Below are 27,671 nucleotides of genomic sequence, written 5' to 3' on the forward strand. Positions count from 1 at the left end.
CTTGTCACCATGATCAGAGACAGATTTTGAGGCTGGATATACTACAGGCCTGACCCAGTAAGATATTCCCTATCTTATATTATTCCCAACCATTTCTCACACTCATTGTGCCTTTGAGAAAGCAATTGCGTCTTCATACACTTTAGTGTCACCATCTTCTGCGAAGTAACCCCTATTTCAAAATGCTCCAAAAGCCAAGTTCCTCTCTCATACTCTAATTCTCATTTTCTCTGTCTCTTACTAAGTAGAATGGGAATTTTCAGTGCTAAATTAAGGATGAAAATAATCTGAGCCCAAACTTAGTGTATAACTTTAGGGAAGTTATCATACCTCTCTATATCTCAACAGTCTCCTGCTTGAACTATATCCAGGAGATCACAGGAAATAGCAAAAGGTACTTACTGTGCACCTCACACCTATTAACCTGTTTAATTCTACAATCCTTCCAGGCAGGTACTATTATTATCTCCATACACACAAGAAGATGGAGCACAAAGAGGGTGAAGACTTGAAGAGGGCTGTGAAGGTCACAGCTAATGAGGGGTAGAGGCAGGGCGGGCTCTCCTGTCTGTGCTGTTAACCATGACCCTCTACTGCTTCTCTGCAGCCCAGTGAAAGGCACCGTGTACAGTACAAAACTCCAGTATATTCAAGTATAAAAGGAGACACTGAACAGTAGGCCTCGGGTATGGGACAGTGTTGCACATTTCAATCCAAATGCATTTTACAGCCAAGAATAGACCCTAAACCACCCACCATTTTTAGCTAAAATCAGAAGGTTCTCTTGTGATCTGGGCCATCAAGGAGATGGATTTGTGGAGATGGATCTGTCCTTCACTGTACGACACCTACAATTTAGAGGACACTGTCACTAGATGACATCCATCTTGGGGTGTGGCTTTATGGATCAACGAGTTAGGTTTTTCTCAGGAGTGATCATCTGGGAATAGAGATGCGGCAGAAGATACAGCTGTGTTTATGCTTTTGCTACAGAATTTTATTCTTTAAAAAAGCATTAAATATTTAAGTCCATATCACCCTCCACTCAAAAAATTAATTTAGACAAAATTTAAGGAACATCCACTAGGTGCAGTACAATATCTTCATATTGTTCTCCATCTCTTATAAGCATATTCCCTGCTGGATAAATATTTGTTGAATGAATGAAGACTATTTCACAGACAGCTTCAGAGAAGCTCTGCATTTCCAGATGTTTCCTCAGAAGGAACGGGTGCCTTATAATAGTCATCTTTCCCCTAGAGAAAATATTCAGTCCCGCTTTAAGAAGGAGAACTTAACTCCTCAAGTCTCTAGAAAAGCCTAAAGCCACCTTTATCTGTACCCGTGGTTTCTATGTCCTTCTCTTCCCCCATCAGAAAGAGAACACAGAAAGGTCAGGTTACATTGGTTTCCTGGGCCTGTACAAATTCCTGTGAGGTTCCCTCTTCTGTCAGGAAAAGTTTCCCTGGTAACCATATTTACACACTCACTTAATTCCCTCCCCTCCCTAGATTCGCCGGTTGGTATAAAAACTAATTTGCATTGAATTGCTGAAGCTTACAAGTTAATCAGTTGAACAGACTTACAAAATCTTGGAACTTGGCTTTTGGCCAAAACAGAATGTAATTCTCTTCAGTTCAAAACTTTTAAAACACATCGAATATGTATGCTGGATATTTCTGGCTATAGGTAAGGAAAAGAAGATTCTCCTAAAGGGCATCTGGCCAATATTATTAGTTAGGAAGATCAAGAGAGGAAGAGGTACCTTACTTAGTTCTGAGTTAAGCGAGATCAGCTGTGATAAGGTGCAGGAAGAGACGAGTCAAGGACCAACACAGAAAGTCTGGGCCCTGTGAAATGATGAACTCAGGCCTAAGATTCTGGGTGATCAGAGCGCAGGACCTGGGTAAAGGAATGGGATATGAATATGGAGAATAGAGCATCATTAATTCATTCTCCAAGTATTTATTAAGCATCTAACAGTGCTTGGTGCTGGGAATATAGCAGTGGATAAGTCAGACCCAGATCCTGCTTACATAAAGATATTTAGCCAATGTTGGCTTTGTTATTGAATCAAGTATCTTTGGGCTAGGGGCTCATTATATAATTTCCTACAAGGGCCAGAAGTGGTTTCAGAGTATGGATGAAGCAGGGACTTACAGACAGGAACAAGCTCAAGAAGTCCTCCTTGGAGAAGGTAAGCTGGCAAGTCAAGAAGTCTTTGACTTCTACAATGTTTTCTTTACACCTTCAACAACCATGACACATGAGCTTCTAGATAGGGAGATGAAGGGTGTATTTATCGTAGGGCACAAAGCCAGTTACTTCACAGTATACGTATATTTTCTAAAGAATAGAGTAAAAAGTATATAAAGGTACAAGCCATTCTTAAGTATATTCAACAACCATTTATTGAGTATCTGCTATGTTCAAGGAACGGTTTTAGGAATTGAAGCTATGGATAGGAAAAGACAGAGTCCTTAGCAATTACAACAATGTGGTAAGTGCTATAATGAGATGTTAAAGCGTAGCGGAAGATCAGAGAGGAAGGATACTAATTCATTAAAAGTGAGTTGGGAAATGCTTCTGAGATGTAACACTTGAATCTTTTCTTTTTTAATCTATTTATCTTTTTATTTTATTTTATTTTATGTTTGGCTGCATTGGGTCTTTGTTGCGGTGCACAGGCTTCTCATCGCAGTGGCTTCTCTTGTTGCAGAGCATGGGCTCTAGGTGCATGGGCTTCAGTAGTTGTGGCACTTGGGCTCAGTAGTTGTGGCTCACAGGCTCTAGAGCACAGGCTCAGTAGTTGTGGCGCACGGGCTTAGTTGCTCCGCAGCATGTGGGATCTTCCCAGACCAGAGCTCAAACCCGTGTCCCCTGCATTGACAGGCAGACTCTCAACCACTGTGCCACCAGGGAAGCCCCGTAATACTTGACGCTTAAAAGACACATAAGTTTGTTGTTTTAAGCTGATAAATTTGATAATTTGTTCCATAGCAATAACTACTACAGTGCCTTATGGAGGCTCTGCCAGCAGCACAAATAGGAGACCACAGAGAACACCTGGCTGTTTAGACGCTTTCATGATGTACACCATAGGGCATACTCTAAATCTCTTCATATTTTTAATCTCACATATTCTTAGGCTCACCTGATCCATGATGGGGGCAGAAAGTGAGAGTAAGCACTCTTATTCTGGGATGGGAATGACGTTGGTGATGGCAACACAAACTCAATCTTGCCTGATAACCTTTGCAAAGGAATCTAGGTTGGCTGGTGTTAGGACTTGGTCATGTGGTCAGCTAGTATCAAGTGGTGTCAGGACTTGGTCAGCACCTGGTCAAATGATTACTCAGAGAGACCCGGAGTGGGAGGAGCCTGGGGATGAGTAAATGCTATTTTTGAGAGAGCAATAACCATGAAAACCAGAAAAACTTAGTTTGTTGTCAGGTCCAAGTAGTGATTATAAAGCAAAAGTGAGAGACAATATCGAGAATTAAGTGCTTCTCGTTTTCATGATCCATACAGGTAGATGAAGGAATAGAATGGGCAAAAAAGGGAAGTGGGACATGAACATTCAAGACAAATGTGGTGAACAGGGTCACATGGTTCACCTGCTGGATAGCCCCTGGTAATGGGCACCAGTCTGGCTAAAAAGGCATCAGATCAGGGCAATTTGTATTATACCTGTTCAACCCCAATTTCTGTTTCAGTAGGTTGAGAAATGGTCTTCCTAGCTTCCTACCAATTGGGAACATCTGACTACACAAGAAATAGAAATTAACCATTTCTTACTTAAATTGGGAGTAACGACACAATCAGGACAGTAACTCTATCATATGATGGGTGAGTTTCCAGAAGCCATTCTGGGTAAATAATTCCTTGCCTCTTTATTCTCTATTCTTTTCATACTGGCTCTATACTTGAAATTCCAAATATCCCCCTTTTGCCCTTTATACCAGGAGTCCAAAATGAGAAGACAGGAAAATGTGATCATGTGCTATGACACAGCAAGGTCTTTAGGCTATGCAACCAAAAGGAATTATACAGCACAAAATGTTTTCCCAGCTTTAGGAGGGAATATTGATACCTTCGGGTAGAACTGGTTCCATAATTTGTAGGGCCCAGTGCAGAATGAAACAGCAGGTCCCCTTGTTAAAAAATTATTAAGAATTTCAAGACAGCAACAACAGAGCATTAAACTGAGTGTGGAGCCCTTATAAATGCAGGGCCCTGGGAGACTACACAGGTCACATACCCATGAAGTTGGCCCTGTCTTCAGGGACAGTATAGTATGGTCCTTTCGTAGAGCTTGAGAGTCAGAGCTGGGTCCAAATTCCATCTTTGCCCCTCATTAATTATGTGAGCAGGGACTTCCCTGGTGGTGCACTGGTTAAGAATCTGCCTGTCAATGCAGGGGACACAGGTTTGATCCCTAGTCTGGGAAGATCCCACATGACGCGGAGCAACTAAGCCCATGTGCCACAACTACTGAGCCTGCGCTCTAGAGCCCGCGAGCCACAACTACTGAAGACCGCGTGCCTAGAGCCTGTGCTCCGCAACAAGAGAAGCCACCGCAATGGGAAGCCCGCGCACCACAACGAAGAGTAGTCCTCGCTCGCTGCAACTAGAGAAAGCCCGTGCACAGCAATGAAGACCCAATGCAGCCAAAAATAAATAAATAAAATAAATTTATTAAAAAAATTATGCAATCATAGGCAGTTTATTTAGCCTCTCCATGCTTCCAAGAGGTTGTATGGCTGTAATCCAGTACTGTGAGGATTAAATGGGATAATGAATAGAATGTATACAAAGTGCTTAACACACAGTTAGCACTCCATAAATGGTAGCTATCTTATTATTGTTAAATGAAATGTGTGGGTACATCTCAAAGCAGTAAGTTTAAGAAATGGATTGCTGAACTGCTATCAAGGATATGAAAGAATGAGAATGATATTTTAGGGCAACTAAATTAATGAAGCAGATAGGGAACAGCAAATCTTTTGCTTGACTGTTCCACCTTCTCTAACCTCTTTCTTATTTCTCTCTTTTCCTTTTACTGCCAAACATACAAAGGGTGATCTACATGCTGTCTCCATTTCTTACCCACATCTCATGCCCCCATCCTCTTTAATCTGGCATTTAACATCCCTATGGCCATCCCCTACGGAATTGAAGCTATTATTTTCAAAAAGTCACCATTGATCCCTGTTTACTAAATATAATGGACATGTCCCACTTTTTTCTGTAACATTTCATACTGCTGACCAATCCCTCTAGCTTGAAACCCTCTCTTCGCTTCACTTCTGCGATACCATACCCTCATGGCTAAGAGCATGTCTAATAGGCCTTGCATCTATCAGGTACATAAATAAATGGTCGTGAAGAGAATGCATTCGTTGGGTGAATAAATTAGATGGTTCTTCTGCTTCTCTGATATTCCTTATTTTTCACCATACTCACCCCATTTCTTCTTCCTACCTCCCTGCATATGGGCAATCTCCACTTTCCAGCCTTGGTCCTCTACATCTCTATTTCTATGCTGTTATACCACTAACAACTAAGTGGGAACTACGCTAATCTCATGGCTTCAATTATCACCTACGTATAAGACTCCCTGACTTCTCTCTTTTGAACACTAGGCCCCCCCACCAGTTCCAAATATTTTGGGGATCCATCCACTTATAAATTCCAGTATCACGTCAAGAGATCTAGCACTTGGCTTTTCCTCTTCTCTCCCGAACTGGCTTTTCTTTCTGTCTGTCCTATTTCTGTTGATCTTGTCACGTATGTTCAAGGCTATATTTGATTCTTCCTTATTTCTTGTCCTCCATATCTATCAGCCAGAGTCCTGTTCATGTTTCCTTTATAATACTCATTGAACCTATCTCTTTCTATTTTCACTGCCATCACCCGAATTCAACCCCTTATCCCCTCATATCTAAACTATTCAAATAACCTGCTAATTGGTTGTACAGTTCTCTTTCTATCTCTACTAAAGTTTATTCTCCACATCGTTGTTGAGAATCTTCATAAAATACTACTTTTAGGGCTTCCCTGGTGGCGCAGTGGTTGAGAATCTGCCTGCCAATGCAGGGGACATGGGTTCGAGCCCTGGTCTGGGAAGATCCCACATGCCGCGGAGCAACTGGGCCCGTGAGCCACAATTACTGAGCCTGCGCGTCTGGAGCCTGTGCTCCGCAACAAGAGAGGCTGCGATAGTGAGAGGCCCGTGCACCGCGATGAAGAGTGGCTCCCGCTTGCCACAGCTAGAGAAAGCCCTCGCACAGAAACGAAGACCCAACACAGCCGTAAATAAATTAATTAATTAATTAAAAAAAAAAAAAAGTAACTGGCAGTGGAGAAGAGTTTAAAAAAAAAAAATACTACTTTTATAAGCTCACACTTCCCTAACCAAACATCTTCAGACTTTCCATCATACGGGATAAAGTCCTAACTCCTTAGTTCAGCATTCGATGCCTGTTAAAATCTGGCTTCAACCAACCCTTCCAATCTTACAACTTCTTTAGTTAAACCTTCTGATCTTGTCAGTTTTATCAACTGACCCCTGAAAACTTTCTTCCATATTCCGGTCCTGTGTTTTATGAACATTTTTTTTCCCATCTAGAAATCCCTCCCACTTTCCTTCTCTATGTAACAAAATCCACCATGTCTCTGAAAAAAGGCTTCCTTGATACTCATAGTCCACAATGATCTTTCTCTTTTTTCAACTCCTATAATATCATACGTTTAGCACTTTGAAAATTTACGGAAGAACTGCTTTACGTTGAATCCTCACAAGTATATGAAGTAGGTGGCATTATTACAGATGAAGAAACAAAGTCAAATAACATGCCCAAGTCACACAGCAAGTAACTGATAGAACTGGGATCTGAATCCTTGTTTAGCTAAGAATAATCCCCGGACTACACTACCTCTCTCATTTTCCTGTCTCTTCCAAAGCACAAATACAGCACAGTATTTACACACAAGCAGCTGCTCAGTAAACATGCTGGTTGAGAAGACTGCTTAAATAGCACCCGTGATTCTCCAGCACTTACGGAATTGTCAATCTCAGCAGAGCACATTAGGCATATCCCCCCACTGTCACGTTCTTTATGAGGCTTGAGTTCAAGATGGGGTATCTGCCAAAAATTCACCATGATCCATTCTAAAAATAAACTTTGGTTTAAGCAAAGCTAAAAGGCTGTTATCTGAATCAAACATTAGGTGAGTTTTGGGGATGAGGTCTACTTTACCACCTCTGGGCCCATCCTTGCTCTGTTTCCAAATGGTCAGGAAGTAAAAATAGGCTGGCTAAATTGATGGCTTATGAGGTAAAATGGACTATTTATAGTTCTAGAAGTGGAGGCTAAGGCAGCAGAACAGGATTTTCTTTGCTCTGGTAGCTAAGACCTCAGTAAAAGAAGCTTAGTAAAAGTGAATCATGAGTGGAAACTGGATCAAAAGACGGTAATAGTAAGGAGGGAAAGAGAACAGAAAGAAGGAAGTACGGGAAATATTCTATTGAAGAGATGGTGCTGTCCTTTTCTGCAGTTGCTTTAAGCTGTCAGATCCAAGCCCGTCCTCCAGGGCTGGCACCACTAACAGCAAGTTCTATCATCTCTGCATGATTCATGGTCTCAGTCCCAAACTGCTTGTCCTGACCCATACCACAATCCAGATCCTTCCAGCTTCTGATCTCATTACTCATTTCCCAAGGTCTCACAAACTTGACCTCACAGATTTGACATTCAGCACGGCTTCCCTGGGTATGACCCATATTGCTCCCTTATTGTATGGTTTAGGCTTGCCCTCCTGGGATGATGCCTCTAGCGCCACACCTATGCCCAGTTTTCCACCCCTCTACCTTGGAGCTACAGCCGCATTTTCACTGGAAAATGTGGTGGGAATTAGAAGGTCTAGGTTACTTTATCGAGAAAGGAAAAAGGCCATGGCTGCACTATAAAGCCATTGCCTAGAGATACCATGCTCCTTAAGTGTCTGTATTCACAGTGTCCTCTGCTTTGGCTGCCCTTCCTGTTCTTCCCAATATTCTCTGCAAGGCAAACTCCTATTCATCCTTCAAGACCTTAAACATGTTCTTCTCTGGAAAGCCTTCCTGGATCCTCTCAGACAGCTAATTGTTCCTTCCTCTGTGCTTCTTTATGTACACATCTATCATGCTGTTATCACTTTTACTGGCAATTTTATTTCTGTCTCTCCCACTACTTCTTTGAGGACAAGGACTAATTATCTTATTCATCTTTGCATCCCCAAGACATAGCAGAGTGCCTGGCAAACAGCAAGAGTTTGTTGTTGTGTGATAAAAGACATCAAGAGCAACATGAAAGTGAAATTTGCACTTCACTTGCAAAAATCAAATTGGTTCCTGGTACTTTGCATGTGTAACCACATTCTTCCTTGATTTAGAAGAAAGGACTTTAGACTCATAAAGGAAATTCTACTGATATCACTGGCACATTAGCCAGTTTTTCATCTGCACTGGTGATAGAAACATTCCCCCCCCCCACCGCCACACACACACACACTTCCGAGAAGCTCCCAGGGCAAGCTTAATATTAGTGGCACATGGCCCATCCTACCATTTCTATTGTAGTGAAAGCTAAATTACACTGTAAGCCTAAAGCTGCCACCAATCTTAGTGAATTGGTGGTGAGGGGGGTGGGTAATTAAAAGAACACACTTCTGTAGCAGACCTCGGAGGAGGATGAGGGAGAAAGATGAATTTAATCCTGGCCTTATAAAAAATTTGTTAGAAACTCACGCAAAACAGCCGCTTCCTCTGGACATGACAGACCCGATCCAGGTGTCCAGCAGTGACCTTTTCCCATGAGTGTCAGGTCATCACCCAGCACAGAAAACAAGGGGCCAGTGCCTTTCTTGGGCATCCCTCCTTCAGAAACCTGGCAAATCTTGGGGCCTGCCTTTCCTTTAGGGGATTGTCCGCTCCTCCCTGCACCGACAATCCCCAGGTCCCTTGGCTGGTGGCCCCCAAGCACCACTCTTGCCTTCGTCCCACCGGGGCCCCAGCTTGACTCCGGGTCAAAAGTGCCGGCGGCTGGGCTGTCAGGTCGCAGCTGGGGACGGGGCGCCGAGGTCAGGCCCGACCCCTGGGTCTCCTCGCACTCTGCGGGATGCGCGGAGGAGACGCAGGCCGCGCAAGGCCACGGGCTGCTGAGGCTCGGGCCTCTGCGCGGGAGGGGCTCGGCGACCCGAGAAACAGCGCGAGTGCCGGTACTTCAGCAGCTACCCCGCAGCCTCCCGCAAGCACTGGCCTCGGAGCTGCCCCGCAGCCCTAGCCGCGGCTGCGTCCCGGCCCCCGGGCGCGCTGCGGCCGGTCGATCCGCCGGTCTGGGCTGCTCGGCCTCCACCGCGGATCCCGGGTCGGGCCGCCGCCGCCTGCCGGCCGGTGCCCACGGCAATGCCCCGCCCCGCGCGGCCCGGCCCGGCCGTGACAGCTGGGTGCCCAAAGGGTTAAGCCGGCAGAGCGGCGGCCCAAGTGCCCCGCGCGCTGCCAGTCCGCCGCGAGCCGGCCCCAGCGCGCACGCGCCGGCCCGTTACCTGCGGTCGCGTTCGCGCTCCTCCTCCACCTGGCCGCTCTCTCCCGGGGGCCGCCCCTCAGCCCGCCCCCTCGGCTCGGCGCCGCGCACCCTGCTGGCTACTCGGCCAAGGCCCGGGGAGGAGGGGCGTGGGGGCGATTACCATATATTAGCATACCAGCGTGCATCACGTGGCGTCTCCAGCCAATGGTCACTCTGGAAAGGCGGGGATTGGGCTGAACACGCCCAGGTGCTGCTCCGGGCCTGAACCGGTGGCCACGGCAACGGCTGGGAGGGCGGGGGAGTGGGGAGGCACAGAGCATCTACCCTACCTGAGCTCCTTGTGGAGGCATCCGCACGTTTCCCACCCCGCGGAAGGAGAGGGGCTGAATTTGGCTCCTCTCAGAAGGCTTCAGATTCAGCAGACATTTATCGTGCATTTACCACGTGCCTAACACTTTTCTGCAGAATATGATTCTCGGGATAACCCTGTGATGTCAGTACTATTAACCCCACTTGATAGAAGGGAAAGAGGAGGCTCAGGGACGGTGGGTCACTCACCCAAAGTCACACAGCCACACTGAATGACAGAACTGGAGATCTGAGCCCATTTCTGACTTCAGGCCCCCGGACTCTCCTGAGTTATTTTCTCCAGCAGGGGTCTCCCAGCACCTCCTCACAATTCCAGGTGTACCAAGTAGCTGAGAAAATCCTTATAGAAATTTTGTACAGTGTTTTAGTGTTTCCTTACAATGACCTTTGAGGTTAGTAGGCAGAACAATTACGTCTAAATAGCAGATGAGGAGAAATGAGGCCCAGAGAGGTGATGGTGACCTGTCTTTGGTCAGACAGCTATTAAGAACTAGTGCTTAATTACTATGATTTACACTCAAGCTTGCTACTTTATAAACTTTTAAATTCAATCTTCTCAACATGATGGTATTGCTATGACCATTTTACACATTGAGAAACTGAGGCTTTGGGAAGTTAAGCAAATTGCCCAAGGTTACACAGCTAAGAAGTAGAAGATGAGGGTTCGAATCCAGGTTTATCTGGCTCCAAAGCTAGTCTCGTCGAGTCTCATTGTACCAGGTTCATTTAATTTAGACTTGGACTTCAGAACCCCTTCTCTAACAGAACTTTCTCTCCTCTCCTCTTAAGATGTGACCATGTTCTCTCTTAATCCTGCAAAATATCACATGACAGGTGATATGTGTTAAGGTCACAGAGGCTAAATATTAAAAGAAAATAGAGTCACCCCCGCAAGTGGGTTAAGGACACTATAATTCTCAGCTCTTCATTTTACCCCTAGGGATTTGATAGTTCGCCTAAGACTGAATTGTTTAAAAGCAGAGGCATCTGCATTTAGACTTTCCTTCTGCTCCTTCCTTTAGTTTAGCTCAGTGGCTCTCTAATTATTGGACAAAATAATAATGCCTCAAACCAAATATACTAAACTTTATAGGCATTTTAAGGGATTAACAAATGTAATTTTTGCATGTATGTACATTTCACCTTACTGGGCTGACTTAAAACCTAATTTCCTTCTAAGTTGTGTTGTTGGGTGTTCAAGAGCCCAAACTTGGAGGCAGACCTAAATAGGTTAAAAACCTGACTTGGCTACTCACTTAACTGTGTGAACTTGGGCAAGTTACATCTCTGTGACTCAATGTCCTCATTTGTAAAATAGGATAGGAATGGTGTGAGAATTAAATGGATTAGTATGTAAAAATTACTTAGCACAAGCCCTGGCTCAGAGGTAAAACCTCCATAATTGTTAGCTGTTATTGACACAGGAGCTTTCATAGGAACAGACAACCCATGTACAGAATTTCTCAAGGTTTCCTAGCTGGCTTTGGAATTCTGGAGCTGTCTCTCATCCCTTGTGGCATATTAAACAGCCTGTTGTGCTGGTGAAGGCTTGTTATCTCTCCAAATGACATCCTCTCTTCTTAGGATCATAAATAATTCCTTGACTCAAAGGAGCTGGTTTCTCCTGCACATCTCCTAGCACCAAATTACCGGAGTGGCTCCTTGCAGAAGGGGATCTTGACAAACAGCGGAGCCATAAGTCAGGCTTCTTGAAACACTTTTATGAGCGCCTTAATGAAGGAGATGAGTGTCATCAGGAACTCGTCCCGTCCTTCCTGGCCACAGGAAATGAGCTCTGTGTGCTCAAAGGGTTTCCAAAGCTGAGACGCAAAGAGTTTTCAGGAAGTGGGCCAGAGATGAGAAGCTGTTGACTCAGAGAATCCCAGGGCTAAACAGCACCATCCTGCCATTCACCTTATATTGTCAAATTACTCAGGGCTTATTGCAACAATAGCACCAAAGGGTGGCATGTGGGGGCGGGTGTTAATCCTCTCCCCTTTCTCCCATCCACACACTTCAACAGCCATTCTACCACCACCCTGAAAGGGCAGTGTAGATAGTGGTTAAAAGCATTGTCTCTGGAGCCGAAGAAGCAAGTGTGAACCCTGCTTCCACTATTCTCTATCTGTGTGACCTTGGGAAATTTGCTTAACCTCTCTGTGTCTCAATTTCCACATCTGTAAAATGGGAATAATACAGTGCCCACCTTATAGGCTCTTGTGAAGATAAATGAGTTACTAACATAAGGTGCTTAGAACACCCAATAGGAAGCCCTAGAGATATATTTGCTAATTAAACAAAATAAACATATAAGCCCAATACAAACAATATACTTTCTATAGAGGCAACCATAGCCTTAAGTGAAGTGCTTTGGGCCCTCTCCCAACTATATGCTGCCCCTTACCCCCTCTGATTTGCAATAGGAAGAATAAGTGCTTGGGACCTCTAGTTTGAATGTGGACTCTGCCACATTCCCTGTTTTGTGAACTTTGCCAAGTTATTTTACATTCCCAAACCAGAGTTACATTATTTGTAAAACGAGACTAACTTCCTCCTGGAGTTGTTCTGAGCATTCAATCAGATAGTATCTGGTAAGAGGTGATGAGGGCCTGAACTGGACAGAGGTCCTGCTTGATCATAAGCACTTTACTCTTTTACTGAGCTATTTCTGGTGAACATCTTTACTCTCCAATAATGAAAAGAACTAATATGTATTGAGCACTTACTCTGGCCCTGTGCTATATATACATCATCTAACTTAATACAGTAAAATGAAGACCCAGAGGGACTAAGTAGCTTGTCCAAGATCACAATGGAAGTCAGTGGTAGAATCAGGATTCAAGCCTGGACCATCTGATTCCCAAGTCCATGCTAATTACCCACTATGCCCCAGGTCTCCCACTCCAGCTTGGCTCAGAGAACTCAGGGAATGAGTGTTCTATTTCTTTAGCATTCCTCCCCCATCCATACACACATACTCTCCACTGGTGCCCAGCAGTGCCCAGCACAGTAAGTGCTCCACATGTGTTTACTGAATGAGTGAAAGTAAATGACTTGACATCCTCTTATAGTGATGGAAGCCCCCTTTTTTCTTGGGCTGTCCCCAGTGGGGAAGAAAAGCAGCTGTCAACCCTCCTCCCCACACCCTAGCATCCTCTTCCTGCTAAATAATCGTGTGGAAGGCCTTCTTCCTTCCCCCATGGGGGAGTCAGGCTGATACTGTTTTGTTTTGTTTTTCTTCAGAGATCCACAAGAGACACAATGATGACTCATCTTTAGTGAACATTTGGAGAGATGTCAGGGCCACTGGTGCCTTTTAGGGCTCTGTTAACATCCATCTGTGGGATGATTTCCAAATAATGGCCATATTAGTTTCCAAGGGCTGCTGTAACAAAACATCACAAACCAGGTGGCTTAAAACAACACAAATTTACTCTCACAATTCAGGAAGCCAGAAGTCTAAAACCGAGGTGTCAGCAGGATGTGTTCCTTCCTGTGGGCTCAGAGGGAAAATCTACTCAGTGCCTCTCTCCTAGATTCTGGCGGTTGCCAGCAATCCTTGGCTTGGGAGTGCATCACTCCAGTCTCTGCCTCCGTCATCAGACGGCATTCTCCCTGTGTGTCTGTGTCCAAATTTCCTTCTTCTTATAAGGACACCAATCCTTTCCGAGTAGGGGCCACTCTAATCCAGTATGACCTCATCTTAACTTGATTATATCTACAAAGACCCTAGGTTTTAAAAAGGTGTCTGTGTTCCGAGGTTCACTACCAGCTCCTCCAAGCTTCCATAGGCTGGTCCAGTATTTGAGGTATTTTGGAACCTTAGACAAAATCTAGAACCATCCCCTCTCTGAACTGCAATCCTGCAGCCTTTCTTTTCTTCAGCCCAGTTCATTGGCTAATCTTGGAAGCACCATCTTCTCTGAATCCCACAGCAGAACTGAGCATAAGGGAACTCCCTGTGGGCAGACACAATGTCTTGCTCAACCTTTTTGCCCCCAGTGTTAACACAGAAACCATCATGGAATCGGCTTTCAATAACCATTTGTTTAATGAATGAAAAAACATTGTGCCAGTTAGTAGCAAGGGCTGTTTATTTCTTATTTTTTCTACATCTCATGCTCAGTGACAGTTGCAGATTTGGTTTGAGATACCTGAATTCCACCCTGAAAGTCACAGTACTTTTGACATGAATATTCCATTTGTCACTACATTATTAGAAGAGATGGTAGCTTGCTCCCATTATTGATGGCTGATATGAATATTGTCCTGCCTTGAGCTGTCGTCATGTGAGCTTGCAGCCTGGAGCAGTGAGGCTGAAAACTGGGGCAGGCTAGGGTCAGAGATGGGGTCAACCCAGCAGGAGTTGTCAGATTAGAGCAGGGGTGAGAAGGAGGTCAGATGGGAGATCAAAGTCCAGGAACTAGGCAGGTACACAGTCAATCCCAGCTCTCCCGAGGATGGTGGCCTGTGGCTGGACGCCCTTTGGAAAATGTCTCATAGCCAGGTCCCCTGAGCTGGCCTCCTGCTCTCAGGTCCCTGGAGGGTTCTTTGTAATTGATCTGGGTTTGGGTTCCCTCCTCACAAAGGGGATACTATCAGTCAACATTATTTGGCAAGCCTTATGTCCATATGATCAGATAAACTTTAAAAGCCTGGCGGCAGCCTTATTTGTTTCAGTCACATGGCCCCAGGCTTACTGCTAATTTTTAGATTTACAGTTTTAGGTCTAATTCTGGCTGTGCATCAGAATCAGCTGTAAAACCTGTTCAAATACAGATTCCCCAGGTCCCACTCCCCAGAGATTCTGATTCTCTAAGTCTGGGTGGGCTGCTGACACCTTGAGAGGCTGTGTGGTGCTGTGGTTGAGCGCAGAGGTTCTGGAGCCTGCCTGCTTAGATTTGCAATCGTTCTGCCACTAACCCAGTGAACATGGGTGAACGTCTTCACCTTTCTGAGCTTCAGTATCTTACCTATAAAAGGGAGTAGAATAAAAAAGAATAATAATATTCAGCTACTTGATTGGATGTGAAGATTAATGATTTAATACAAGCAAAGTCTTAGAATACTAAGTGCTCAATACATATTACTTATGATTGTTATCTTTCTTTGCACCAAGCTCTAGAAGTGATTTAGAAGCACAGTCCCTTCCTCCCTCCCTTCCTTCCTTCCTTCCTTCTTTCTTTCCATAAATAATTACCAAGGACTCCTACCTGCCAGGACCCATGCTAGACACACACAATCCTCCCCAGTTTATAGTCTAGAAGGGAATCCAGGATTGGGAAGCACTGTTCTACTCACTGACTTCAGCTCTCTGAACCCTTATTGGAGTCTGAGGCCCTGGGCTTCACCTCTGGTGTCCCCCCACCCTGGGGCACAATGACCTTCATTTCATAACCCTAAAATGGAGCAGAATGGAAGGAACACAGGAGTCTTTGAACCCAGTGTGCCGTTTTCTAGCTAAGTGACATTGGATAAATCATATGTAGAGGGTACCTCCTGTCTACTCTCTGCCCAGTATCCCCGTTCTAGCAATGGCCCCGCCCCTTCTGTGTCCACAGGGCGGGGAGAACAGCCAAACACACCTGTGATTCCGCCCCTCACCCAAGCCACCAATGATTGGTCAGGGCAGGCACCTGACCCAAACTGAGCCAATCACATTCCATCTCCAGAACCCTGGAATGGCACCGAAGCCGTGCTGCCTTGCCTGAAGCTGGCTGCTCTCATGAATGAAGGTGCTGTAAACGAAGGAGCTGTTGGCGGTGGGCATGTTTCACCATGCATACCAGGAAAAAGGGGCAGTCAGTCTGCCGTTGGAAAGAAAAGCAAAGCCAGTGCTTGGATTTCTCAGGGCGCTGAAGTTCCTGATTGCATCCCTACTGCAGTCCCCAGCTTTGGATTCTGCAACACAACCTCTATCCTGAAAATTCCTCTTTATGTTGAGGTCAGATGTAGGGCATCTCTTGTTTTCACCCGGAAGGCAGGCTCTATCCCCAGCAGCTGGTCTCCCATGCTCAAGAAGTCCGTTTCCCAAGGGCTGCTCAAAAGAGAGAAGCAAGTTCAAGGGTCCTGGCCTGGATGAGACCAAAGACCTCCTAGCTCAGCTCTGGAGCCTCTGCCTCTACTTTGAATGAGCTTCTGGGTCAGAGAACTTTAGAAGCACAGAGAGGAGGAAAGGGCCTAGGGTCCAGAACACCCTAGGACCTGGGGGCCTGGCCAGGCCTTTCACGGAGGGATCCTGATTTCTAACTTTCCTTAGTTAAGGAGGAAACTCCTGGAAAACCACAGTCTCTCCTGCCACCTAGTCCTGTTCTGTTCTTTCATATTTGCTATTCCTCAGACACTGGCACCATTTGCAAATGGAGCTGGATTCCCCCCAACACTTGGCATTGGTTATTAGGATTTGTCTGTCTCTTGGGGCTGGAGGTTGGGGTGGGGAGCAGGAAGGTGAAGGCAGCCATTTCTGTTCTAGTGTTTCCTAAGCTTCTGGTGTTCTCTTTGCCTCAGGCCTGCCTCTCCTAGCATGTCACAGAGCTAATGGATGTTACCTCTCCCGGCACCCCTTTGATCAGTTGGGTATCAGTTCTTCCATTTCACAGACAGGGGTAACATTTAGCTGTTTTGTACCAGCGCAGCCTCACATGCTTGCTAATTTAGTGAAATGTTTTTATCGATTGCTGCTCCAAGTCCTCTAAGTACCCCTCCAGCTTCCCATCACCCCACTTTCTCCCCTGGGATCCCCCAGACATCTGCACCATCCAGCAACTGAAAGGTTAATACCTGACACAGCAGGGACCTCTGACATACTCACTGCTCTAGAACTTTGGCTTGAACACTTGGCATGTTTTCTGTTTCTTTTCTGTTTCAAAATATATCTGTATTTTTATTTTATTTTATTTTTTAAAATTTTATTTTATTGAAGTATAGTTGATTTACAATGTTGTGTTAATTTCTTCCGTACAGCAAAGTGATTCAGATATATATATATATATATATATATATATATATATATATATATATATATTCTTTTTCATATTCTTTTCCATTATGGTTTATCACAGGATACTGAATATAGTTCCCTGTGCTATACAGTAGGACTTTGTTGCTTGGCATGCTTTCTTATATGTTCCTGCCCCCCACCTTACTTGTTAGATATTCTAAATACCCTCCTTGTTCATAGTGAAGTTTAGAGACGTTAACTAATGTAACTCATTCTTTTACTCATTTATCCATTCATTGAACACATGTTTATTGAATGGTAGCTTTATGCCAGGCCTGGGCTCAGTGCTGAACAAAACTAACATGGAGTGTCCAGGTTAGTGCAGAGACAGATGAAAAATTAGGAGGGAAGTGGATAAGCATATAATAAAAGCCTGACTAGTGCTGTAAAAAGAAAGATTAGGGTGTTGTGGGAGAGAATCACACAGAGACCCACTTTTAGCTGGGAGGCCTCCGAAGGGTTTCAGGCATTAACCAAAAGAGGGAACTGTTCGGGAACAGAAGGCACAGTGTGAATGAAGAATGTGGCATTAGGTGAACTTGACTTCAGGTCAAGGTCACTCAGCTGAGAAGGGACAGGGCTGGGTTCTGGGTTCTGTCAGACTCTGAAGCCTATGTTCTTTCTTGTCTCCTGGATTGTCTTGCCCTTGTTCATCCAGCCACATTTCCTAGGTCCTTAAGTGTGAACCTTGGGTCTCCCGTAAACCACTGATGTCTATCGCACAAAATGATGCCCTTGTCATACAGGGCACAGCCTCAGCCAGGGACCTCTGGTCCCCCAGTAAGTGTATCTTTCACCAAACTGGGTCATCTCATCACAAGAGGTACAGAAGGAGTATCAGAGATGTAGACATGGATGGTGGTGATGGTGGTACAGCATTAGGAATGTACTTAATGCCATTGCACGGTACACTTAAAAATGGTTAAGATGATACATTTTATGTTATGTGTATTTTACCCCAATAAGAATATTTTTTAAAAAAGGAATATTAGAAAAACGGCATAACAGGAGCCTCCTACAGGCTAAACTCAGTGATAGGGGTGGGGAAAGGCTTTCACTCAGCTGCACGCGGTGTCTGCCTCCGGTGCCTCTGAAGGCAGCTCTGTGCCTGATTCCCATCCAGCTCCTCTACCCCTGGGCACAGCTGAGTAACCCAAGTGTGGGCACCTGGCCCCAGGGCAGGCAAGCTAGGTGAGGAAAGGGCAAGAACATGTGAGCTGCCCTCATGAATTTGAACCAAGGAGGACTTCTTATAGAGCTGAAGGTGAGGAAGTTGCTGAGGAGTGAGAGGAAAAGGCAGCAGAGACACCAAGAAACCGTGACCCGACTGTGGCAGAGTCTGCTGATTGCCTCCCAGTATCCATTACTCCCAGTGCTGGCAAATGTTTAATAACGGGCTCTTCTGGCAGATTGGGATGGCAGGGTGGGGGAGTATACAGATTTGTAGTGTTTGCCAGTTTCTGTGGTGTCAGTACTCCCACTAAGGCGGTTTCAAATCATGTCAATGAATACGGAATTGGGGGAAAATTACATGCAGCTGGCTCTCATGAGCCTCTGTGAGCCAGCTCCAGAATACCACCGAACTATCCCCTTCTTCCCTTTACTAATAGGAAGCCCCATTTGCATTTCATCAGAGCATAAGGCCACGTGGTTAGAAACTACTTTCGCAGCCTCCTTATACTGGCTATGGCCAGGTAAGTAAGATCTGATCAACAGACTGTGAGCAGTACATCCTATAAATGAATACAGATCATCCTTGCTGTCTCTTTCCTCCTTCCTGCAGGCTGGAATGTGGTCATGGGGCAGATGAGGATAACACAATAGCAGGAGCAGTGAGTTGGAAGGAACCTGGACCTCTGGGCAAGTTCATGGAGCAGAACTGCCTAACAACCCTGGGTCAGCCACTTACCTCTGCACTGTTTTATGAGAGAGGTCAGTGTCAATGTGTATCTGATTTAAGACTTGTATTTTGGAGTCTCTTTATTATGGCAGCTTACCCTGATCATTAATTAATACTTAGCCCTAGGACTACCTGGGATTTGATTCATTTTGCGGTTATCTTTACCACATCCTCCCTTTTAAGATGTCCCCAGTGACACTATTTACAATAGCCAAGACATGGGAACAACCTAAATGTCCATCAACAGATGGATGGATAAAGAAGATATGAGATATATGTATATATATATATATATATATGTATATATATATATATATATATATATATATATATATATATATATATAAAATGGAATATAATGGAGTACTACTCAGCCATAAAAAGAATAAAATAATGCCATTTGCAGCAACATGGATGGACCTAGAGATTATCATACTAAATGAAGTAAGTCAGACAGAGAAAGATAAATATCATATGATATCACTAATATGTGGAATCTAAAAAAAAGTGATACAAAGGAACTTATTTACAATACAGAAACAGACTCACAGACACAGAAAACAAACTTATGGTTACCAAAGGGAAGGGAGGGATAAATTAGGAATTTGGGAGTAACATAGACACATTACTATATATAAAATAGATAAACAACAAGGACCTACTGCATAGCACAAGGAACTATACTCAACATTTTGTAGTAACCTATTTGGGAAAAGATTCTGAAAAAGAATACACACACACACACACACACACACACTCATATATCTATATCTGAATCTCTGTGCTGTATACCTGAAACTAACACAACACTGTAAATCAGTTATACTTTAATAAAAAATAAATTAGTTAATTAAAAAAAGATGTCCCAATGAGTCTGTCTATATTATAAGCAAAAGATTATTAGTTGGCATTGGCTGGGCTATGCAGCAGAAACCACCCCATAATCTCAATGGCTGACAAGAGCAAAGGTTGATTTCTCATGTTACATGACAGCTGCAGAGCAGTTGAGGTTCTGTTCTATGTGTCTTCACATTCTGTGTCTCAGACTGAAGGAGCAGCTCCTATAGTAGTCTAGAGACAGAAGAAAAAATGCTACAGTTGAACCTTGCAATGGCTCTTAAAGCTTCTGCTGGGATGTGGCATACATCACTTCTACTCATGTTCCATTGGCCAAAGGAAGCCAATGGCCCAGGCTGACACAAAGGGGACAGTGAGGTATCCTCCCCCCACCCACCTCCCAGAGAGGCATTGCAAGTCTCATTGCAATGGGCAGACACGGGTAATCCTCTTACTGAGAATCCAGCAAATAACTGGGAATAGTAATACAACTTATCACAAGAGCCTAAAGTGAAAAACATGCATTTATGTCAGGGCAGGTGCTGTCATTGCTCCCATTTTGCAGATGAGAAAACCGAGGCTTAGAGAGGATAGGGGCCACACAGTCATATAGTCTTACACTTGCTCTTAGAACTAGAAATTTCTGAGAAACTCATCTCAGTTTTTCTTCTATGGGTCACATTGTTGTTGATAAAACCTGGTAGATAGTCTAGCATATCCTCTGCCTTCTATAGTCTATTTTGAGAAGCCAAGCTTAGGAGTCTGTGAAGAGCTCTCTCAAGCTCAGCATGTAGAAAGAGAAGAAAAGGTTGCGGATTATATAGTTAGGAGATTTGGGGGCTAGTCCAGGGCTCTGCTACTAAATCACTGTTCAACCCCAGAAAGTTATTCAATCTCTCTGGGTCTCAGTCATCTGTACACGGAAGAGCTCGGAGTGTGCAATTAATAAGGTTAATCTAACTCTCAGATGCTAATATCTAATTCCACTATTCCCAGTAGAACTTCAGCGGTCCCTCTTAAGAAGCCCTGATCTTTATTTAGAAACTACCTTGGAAGATTCTCATCTATTTCATTCATTTATTCATCCATCCATCCATTCATTCACTCATTCATTCATCAAAGGTTTAGGGCATATCCTCTGTGCCAGGCTCTGCTCTATGCTGTGGAGGTGCAAAAATGAATCAGATCTAGTCTTTTGTCTCTGGGAGTTCACAGTCTATTAGAGGAGACAGATGGAGATACAGATAAGGGTAAAACCTGCATCAAGTGGTCCTTATTACAAAACAGGGTGGTCAGAGGTGTAAAGGAGGTGTACAAAGCCGCTGCACCAGGCCAGGGAGGAAGAGGCTTCCTCAGCCTAGGTGTGGTGCCCACATGGGCGGAGAAGAGCAGCAGAGAGGTGAACGTGACGCATTCAGATGGGGGCCTGTGGGACATGTGGGAAGGGGCGTCCAGCAGGCCATCGGATAGCTGAGTCTGAGGCTGGAGGAGCTGTAGGGTCAGGATGAGGATGGGCGGGGGTCATTCACAAGTAGCTGGTCATTGAAGCCATATGAGATCGTGATTTTCCTTTTGTACACAGTCCCTGAACTCCCGGTGGCCTGACCTCACAGGGTGGCCGTACACACCAACATTTCCTGGGGAGGGTCCTGCAGGGGTTTGACCTAAGCTGGGTGCAACTGTACAAGTCGGTCCTGATAGCAACAAACGTGCAGCGCCAATTCCGTTTTATGGCCTTGTCTGATGCCGGAACACGTAGAGGGGGCACCAGGTCATCCTCGGTGCAGCAGGGACATAAATCAGGCAGCACCCTGCTTCCTGAGGCCCCAGCCTAAAGACGGGGCCTGCCGATCTCTAACTGGGATCAATTACAGGCCATTCCTCTGCCTGCCCGAGCTCACGTCCACAGACCCGTGCAGGCCTGGCCAAGGAGGCCCTGCGGGACACAGCTCTTAGTTTGTGTCCGTGATAAGACACAGAGCTCTGACCTGGACAGGGCCCAGGACAGAGAGCTATTTGCCTAAGTGAAGAAGGTCACAGTGATGAGAACAGAACAACAATCTCCAGCTTCAGTGCATGCCATGCACTATGCCAGGCATTTTGTATGCATTCTGTCATTTTAACCTCGCAATAACCTTCTGAGGTAGGTTCTGTTGCTGACCTTATTTTACAGATGAGGAAACTGAGGCTCAGTGATTGAATGACTTGATCAGTAAGACTGAAGGCTTGGCTTCCACTTAGGAGGTGGTGGAGCCCCAACTTTAAACCCAAGTCTGTCTGCCTCCAGGTTATGAGTTCTAAAGAAAGGCAGAGACAGCAGGCCTAGGCAGCCTGTCCTTTGAAGTCAAATAGAGTTGGATTCAAATTTTGGCTCTGCCGTGTCTTAACTGTGTGATATGAAGCAAGTGACTAAACTTCTGTAGCCTGGGTTTCCTCATCTGTAAAACAGGGAAATAGAACCTACCTTGTGATATTGTTATGAAGGTTGAGAATTACGTATGTAAAGTATCTACAAAAGTGTTATAAGCGGTAGTGTTGTTCTCATTGTCATCCTCATCCTCGTCCTTGCCTTTTACCTTTGCTCACCACATTCAGGTAGACGGAAGAGTGTGCGCAGAGGCCTGCAGGCATGAGACAAGCAGCACACTTAGAGACCTGAAAGTGATCTGATATGGCTGAAAGTGAAGGGAGGAGTGAAGGAACTGATAATGGAGGTTCAAAATGTAGATAGAAGCTGGATCATGCAAGGTTGCCTTTGAAACCGTAATAAGAATTTAGGGCTTTATTCTGAGGTCAATTAGGAGCCACTGAAGAATTATAGGCAGGTAGAGGAGTGACATAGCTGATTTTGTTTCTCAGAGAGATGCTTTAGGCTGTCTTTAGGGAGATACTTTATTCTCCCTAGGACCCCAGTGCCTACAACAGTGCCTAGGACATAGTAGGTATTCAAATATATTTGTTGAATAGAGAGCAGACTTGTGGTTGCCAAGGGGAAAATGGGATTGGGGAGGGATGGATTGGGAGTTTGGGATTAGCAGATGCAAACTATTATATATATATATATATGAATCACTTTGCTGTATACCAGAAACTAACACAAGGTTGTAAATCAACTATACTTCAATGAAATAAAATTTAAAAATTTGTTGAATAAGCTTACTCAAAGTTACTATTTTATCCAGGCCTGCTTGAATATGAGAAAGAGGTGTGCACTCTTGCTAGCCCTGGGAAAGACGATGTATTTTAGGGATAGTTGTAGATGCTGTCTATGGAAAGCTAAGAGCAGAGACTGGAATGGGAAGATAATCCTGGATCCAGGTGGCTGTGTGTCCACAGCAGACAGGAAGAAGAGGTCCTCACCGGTGCGATCTGCCTGCACCTCACATACCTGCTTCTTTCCTACCTGCTGGCGCCTCTCATTCTGAGTTTTGGCACATGGTCCATTGTAGCCTCACTGGCTCCCTCTACACTGTGAACTTTCCATCTTAGATCCTTTTAATAAGTGGCTCATGATTTGTTTCTTAGTTCAAAAGTTAAGACAGAGAATCTGATTGGTCTAAGCTCATCTTTTCATGCAGCATGAGTCCGAATGAGGGAAGTGTGAATACCTGAATAAAATCAGGATTCTGTGAGATAAAAAGAAGGGAAGGGAGATAGTTGCTGGAAAGGCAGTCAATAATGACCCCCACATTCATTACACAAACAATGATTTAACCACAAGTCGTGATAAGTGCTTTGAAGCAGAAAGACAGGGTACCATAAGAGAGACTTAAATTAGATTGGGGGTGAGGTAGGTTTTAGGAGGTCCGTGGATTGCCTGCTCTTGAGTCAATGCTATATTACTTCGAGTACAGGCTAAGCTGTTATAACAAAAACTTCCAAAATACAACAGTTTAAATGAGATGTAAGTTTATTTTTACTTACATGAAAAGCCCAGATCTGAGTAGTCCATGGCTGGTAGGACCAGATCTGTCCCAAGAGGTCAGATCTGGTAGGATCTGGTAGGACCGAGGTTGGTGGGTGGATGCTACTATCTTTAAAATGAGGCTCCCATTTCTGGGTCCACAGCGCCAAGGGTAAGACCAAGAAGTTGTTGCATCACTTCTGCTCACACCCTGGTGACAAGAACTCATAATGCGACCCCTAGCCGTGGGGTGAGGGGGCTGCAGGGGAATGGAGAGTCCAGCGGGGCAGCCTTGCTGTCTGTTACAACTCTAGGGGGTGTTAAAAAAAAAAAGAAAGAGGAAAAGGAGCTCACTGGGGCAACTCAGAGTCTCTGCTTCGGGTACCCTGCCCTTGAGGGAGGAAATGGAGGCCTCAAATGGTACTAAATAGTTAAATGCAATAGGGAAGGCCAGTAAGATGAGGACAGAAAATACACACTGGATTTGGCATTTGAGAACTTTGTATGGTCCCAGAAGGGCAGGGTTGAGGATGAGAAGTGAGGTTATGGAGTTAGAAGTATAAGACAACTCTTTTGAATAACTTGGAGGAGAAGGAAAGAAAAGAGAGGCAGAAACACATCCGGCCCTCCGTATCCCCTAGTTCTGCATCCGCAGATACAGAGGAACAACTGAATCACACTATTTTACGTAAAGAACTTGAGCATCCCCGCAGTTTGGTATCTGCGGGTTGGGGGAGGGTCCTGAAACCAATCCCCTTTGGATATCAAGGATGACTGTAGCCAAATCTAAAACAAAGAACTGTTTGTTTGTTTTTTAAATTTATTTATTTATTTATTTATTTATCTATTTTTGGCTGTGTTGGGTCTTCGTTTCTGTGCGAGGGCTTTCTCCAGTTGCGGCAAGCGGGGGCCACTCTTCATCGCGGTGCGCGGGCCTCTCTATCGTGGCCTCTCTTGCTGCGGAGCACAGGCTCCAGACGCGCAGGCTCAGCAATTGTGGCTCACAGGCCTAGTCGCTCCGCGGCATGTGGGATCTTCCCAGACCAGGGCTCGAACCCGTGTCCCCTGCATTGGCAGGCAGATTCTCAACCACTGCGCCACCAGGGAAGCCCTGTTTGTTTTTAAGTTGGGAGAACTTTGATAATATTTACAAGCAGAAAATATTTTAAGTAGTAGAGGAGAATTTGAAGATGTGGGAAAGAGGAGTTAGCACCCTGTATTAGGCAAGAGGCAGCTCTCAGAGCAGACAGGAGGGGCTGGGACCGAGAGCAAAGATGCAGAGATGAGCCTTGAGCAGAAAGAGAAACATTTCTTCTGAGATTAGCAGAAGGCGGTGAGGATGAATGGTGAAGTGGTTATACTGGGGGACATGGGGCGGGGGTAGCATCCCACAGCTCCTGCCCCCCTGGCTCCATTTTCTCAGTAAACCAAGGGGAAGGTGTTCCTGGGGCAGAGGAGGTGTTGGAAACAAAACAACAGTCTCTCTAATGGGCCACCTCAGGACCCCAGAAGTCCTGCTGTGATTTCCCCTCTAAGGGAGCAGAGCACCATGGAGGGGATCAGTGTCTCTCTCCTTTTACGAGTGAAAAGGCAAGGCTCAGTGTGAGAGGCCCAGGCATTGACCAGCAGTCCAGCAGATCATTAAGGGGTGGTCAGAGGCAGGCCCTGCAATGCATCTGCCCAAGTGATGTCCAAGGCAGAGCAGAGGAGGCAGCCTGAGTGGTGGCCTTGACCGATGCAGAAGCATGCCTGAGACAATGCTGGGACTCTCAGTGATGCCAAGGGCAAAGTAATCTTGTGATGATTCTGAGCCTGGCAGTCGTCCAGGTTAGGGATGGCGCAGTACTGAGCTAGCAAAACGTGTGTCCAAATGACATTGTGTCCTCCTTCGTCCTTGCAAGCTGGTGAGGCCCTTGGGTGTCCAGGTTATGCTTATAACACAAAGGGAAGAGACCATTCTCCCCTGTTCTGCTTCCCACCACTGCATATTATCTAGGGAGCTCAGGGAACTGCTGGGTTTGAGGGGTCACAGGAAGGTCCAGGCACCAGATCAAAACATAAGAAGTAGACAAAAGCCCAACTGCTTTCATTTATTCACCCAGTGAATGACAGCCTGCTGTGCATGCCGTGGCCAGCAATCAAGCAGGGGGCAGTGGCATTCCTCAGGCCCCGGGCAGCATGGCTGCAGGCATCACAGACAACAGCTGGATCTGGCAGGAGCAGCTGTGTAAATCCGGATCGGAAGGATAGGTCAGCTCGGCAGAAGAGTGTGGCAAAGGCCGAAGTCAGCAAGATTGCAGAGCTGCCATGGGAATACTCATTCCTGAACATAAGTGAGGTGTGTCCTGGGAACCAGTAGAACTTGGCGGGGATGCTTTGCAGGGATCTGGAGGTATTCTGATCACTCAAAACCACCTGCACAAATGCACACAGACCCTCGCCTCTCTTCCCCTCTGTCGGCAGCTGGGTTCCAGCAGCCGGTAGAGGCATCCTTCCACCTCACTCTTCCATCTTCTGGGACTTCATTGCCCAAGGGAGTGGGTCCTACATATTTCTAGGAAGTGACCTCCACATCTCAACAGGGAAGTGGGAAGAAGCTCTACCCCACAGGAAGGTTTTGGATCCTGCCTTGGATAAGATCGGGTGAAGTAAGCCCCTTAAAGAGGGAAGGAGGCATCTGGGAGTCAAGGTTCCTGGGATCCAGAGAGAAAAAGGTAGTTCAGACAGAGGAACAGCATGAGAAAGAGCACAGAAGCGTGGTTGGAGATAGCATGTTGAAGGAGTTCCATGGGGTGGTAGCAAAAGAGGCACCTGGTGGAGGATGGGGCTGGTGAGGAAGCCAGGGACCAGATTATGCTGCAAGGTGTCACATGTGAGGCTGCCTGCTGTTGGAAGGAGTCAGAGCCTGGCCTGAGATGACACCCACCTCAGAAGGACTTGTCACTGGAGTCATGAGATGTGTAGTAGCTTGGGATGTCTACTGACTAATGATCCACTTCTGTAGATGGCTTTCCAGCATACACAATGCTTGCACGATTTCCTAGAGTTGTAGCTATCTACTGCTGCAAAACATACCAACCCCAAATAGCAACACTGGTTTCGTTCACAGACGTGCAGTTTGGGCAGGGCTCAGCAGGACCTGCTCTCTCTGCTCCACTTGGCATCAGCTGGGTCACCTGGGATCCTCTGAAGGCTCTGTCACTCACGTCTCTGGCAGTGGATGCTGGGACCTCAGTGGAGACTGTGAGTTGGAACCTCTCTGTGACCTCGCCTTGTGGCCTGGGAGTTTTCACAACATTGTGTCTGGGTTCCAAGGGTGAGTGTCCTCAGAGACAAGCAGAAGATTTGCTAACTTTGCCTTGGGAGTCAGATTCCAGTACTTCTTCTGCACTCCACTTGTTAGCAACTGGGTACTAAGGTCTGCCCAGCGGCAAAGGGAGAGGAATGAGACTCCACCTTTGGTTAGGAGGAGTGTCAAAAAATTGTGGACATGTTTTAAAAATATTGGTTTGGCCAAAAATTTCTTTTGGGTTTTCCTGTAGTATCCTATGGAAAAACTTGAACGAACATTTCGGCCAACCCAATACCACACCCTGGAAGTAAGTCTGATTAGGTCTACATTCCAGGTTCTACATTAGGTCTACATTAGGTCTAAACTGTGGGTGACTTGCCAAGACCACACAGCCACCAAGAGACAGAACCAGGTTTAACCGTGTCATACTTACACACATAAATCGAGTGCCTTCTACATCTAGCACTTTACATCATTTGACATCGTCACTAGGATATATAATAGTCATTTTTAGAAATAGATTTTCATTGGAGTATAACTGCTTCACAACACTGCACTAGCCTCTGTTGCACAACAAAATGAATCAGCCATATGCATACATACATCCCCATGTCCCCTCCCACCCTCCCTATCCCACCCCTCTAGATCGTCGCAAATCACCGACCTGATCTCCCTGTGCTATGCTGCTGCTTCCCACTAGCTATCTATTTTACAATTGATAGTGTATATATGTCGATGCTACTCTAACTTTGCCCCAGCTTCCCCCTCCCCCAACCCACGTGTCCTCAAGTACATTTTCT

At 45.5% G+C, this 27,671-nt stretch overlaps 1 protein-coding gene and 1 pseudogene across 1 annotated transcript in view; one reads left to right on the plus strand and one right to left on the minus strand.

Annotated features, from left to right (window-relative positions):
• Positions 1-9,645, minus strand: part of PHC2 (polyhomeotic homolog 2) — a 100,667-nt gene extending 91,022 nt beyond the window's left edge. The window contains exon 1 of the mRNA XM_068539454.1: positions 9,589-9,645. The gene's annotated coding sequence lies outside the window, so the exon portion shown is untranslated. The remainder of the gene's footprint in view (positions 1-9,588) is intronic.
• LOC137760546 (toll-like receptor 12) overlaps positions 2,144-27,671 on the plus strand; it is a 50,138-nt pseudogene continuing 24,610 nt past the window's right edge.

The sequence above is a fragment of the Eschrichtius robustus genome, chromosome 3 (assembly GCF_028021215.1).
Source record: "Eschrichtius robustus isolate mEscRob2 chromosome 3, mEscRob2.pri, whole genome shotgun sequence".
Taxonomy (NCBI): Eukaryota; Metazoa; Chordata; class Mammalia; order Artiodactyla; family Eschrichtiidae; genus Eschrichtius; species Eschrichtius robustus.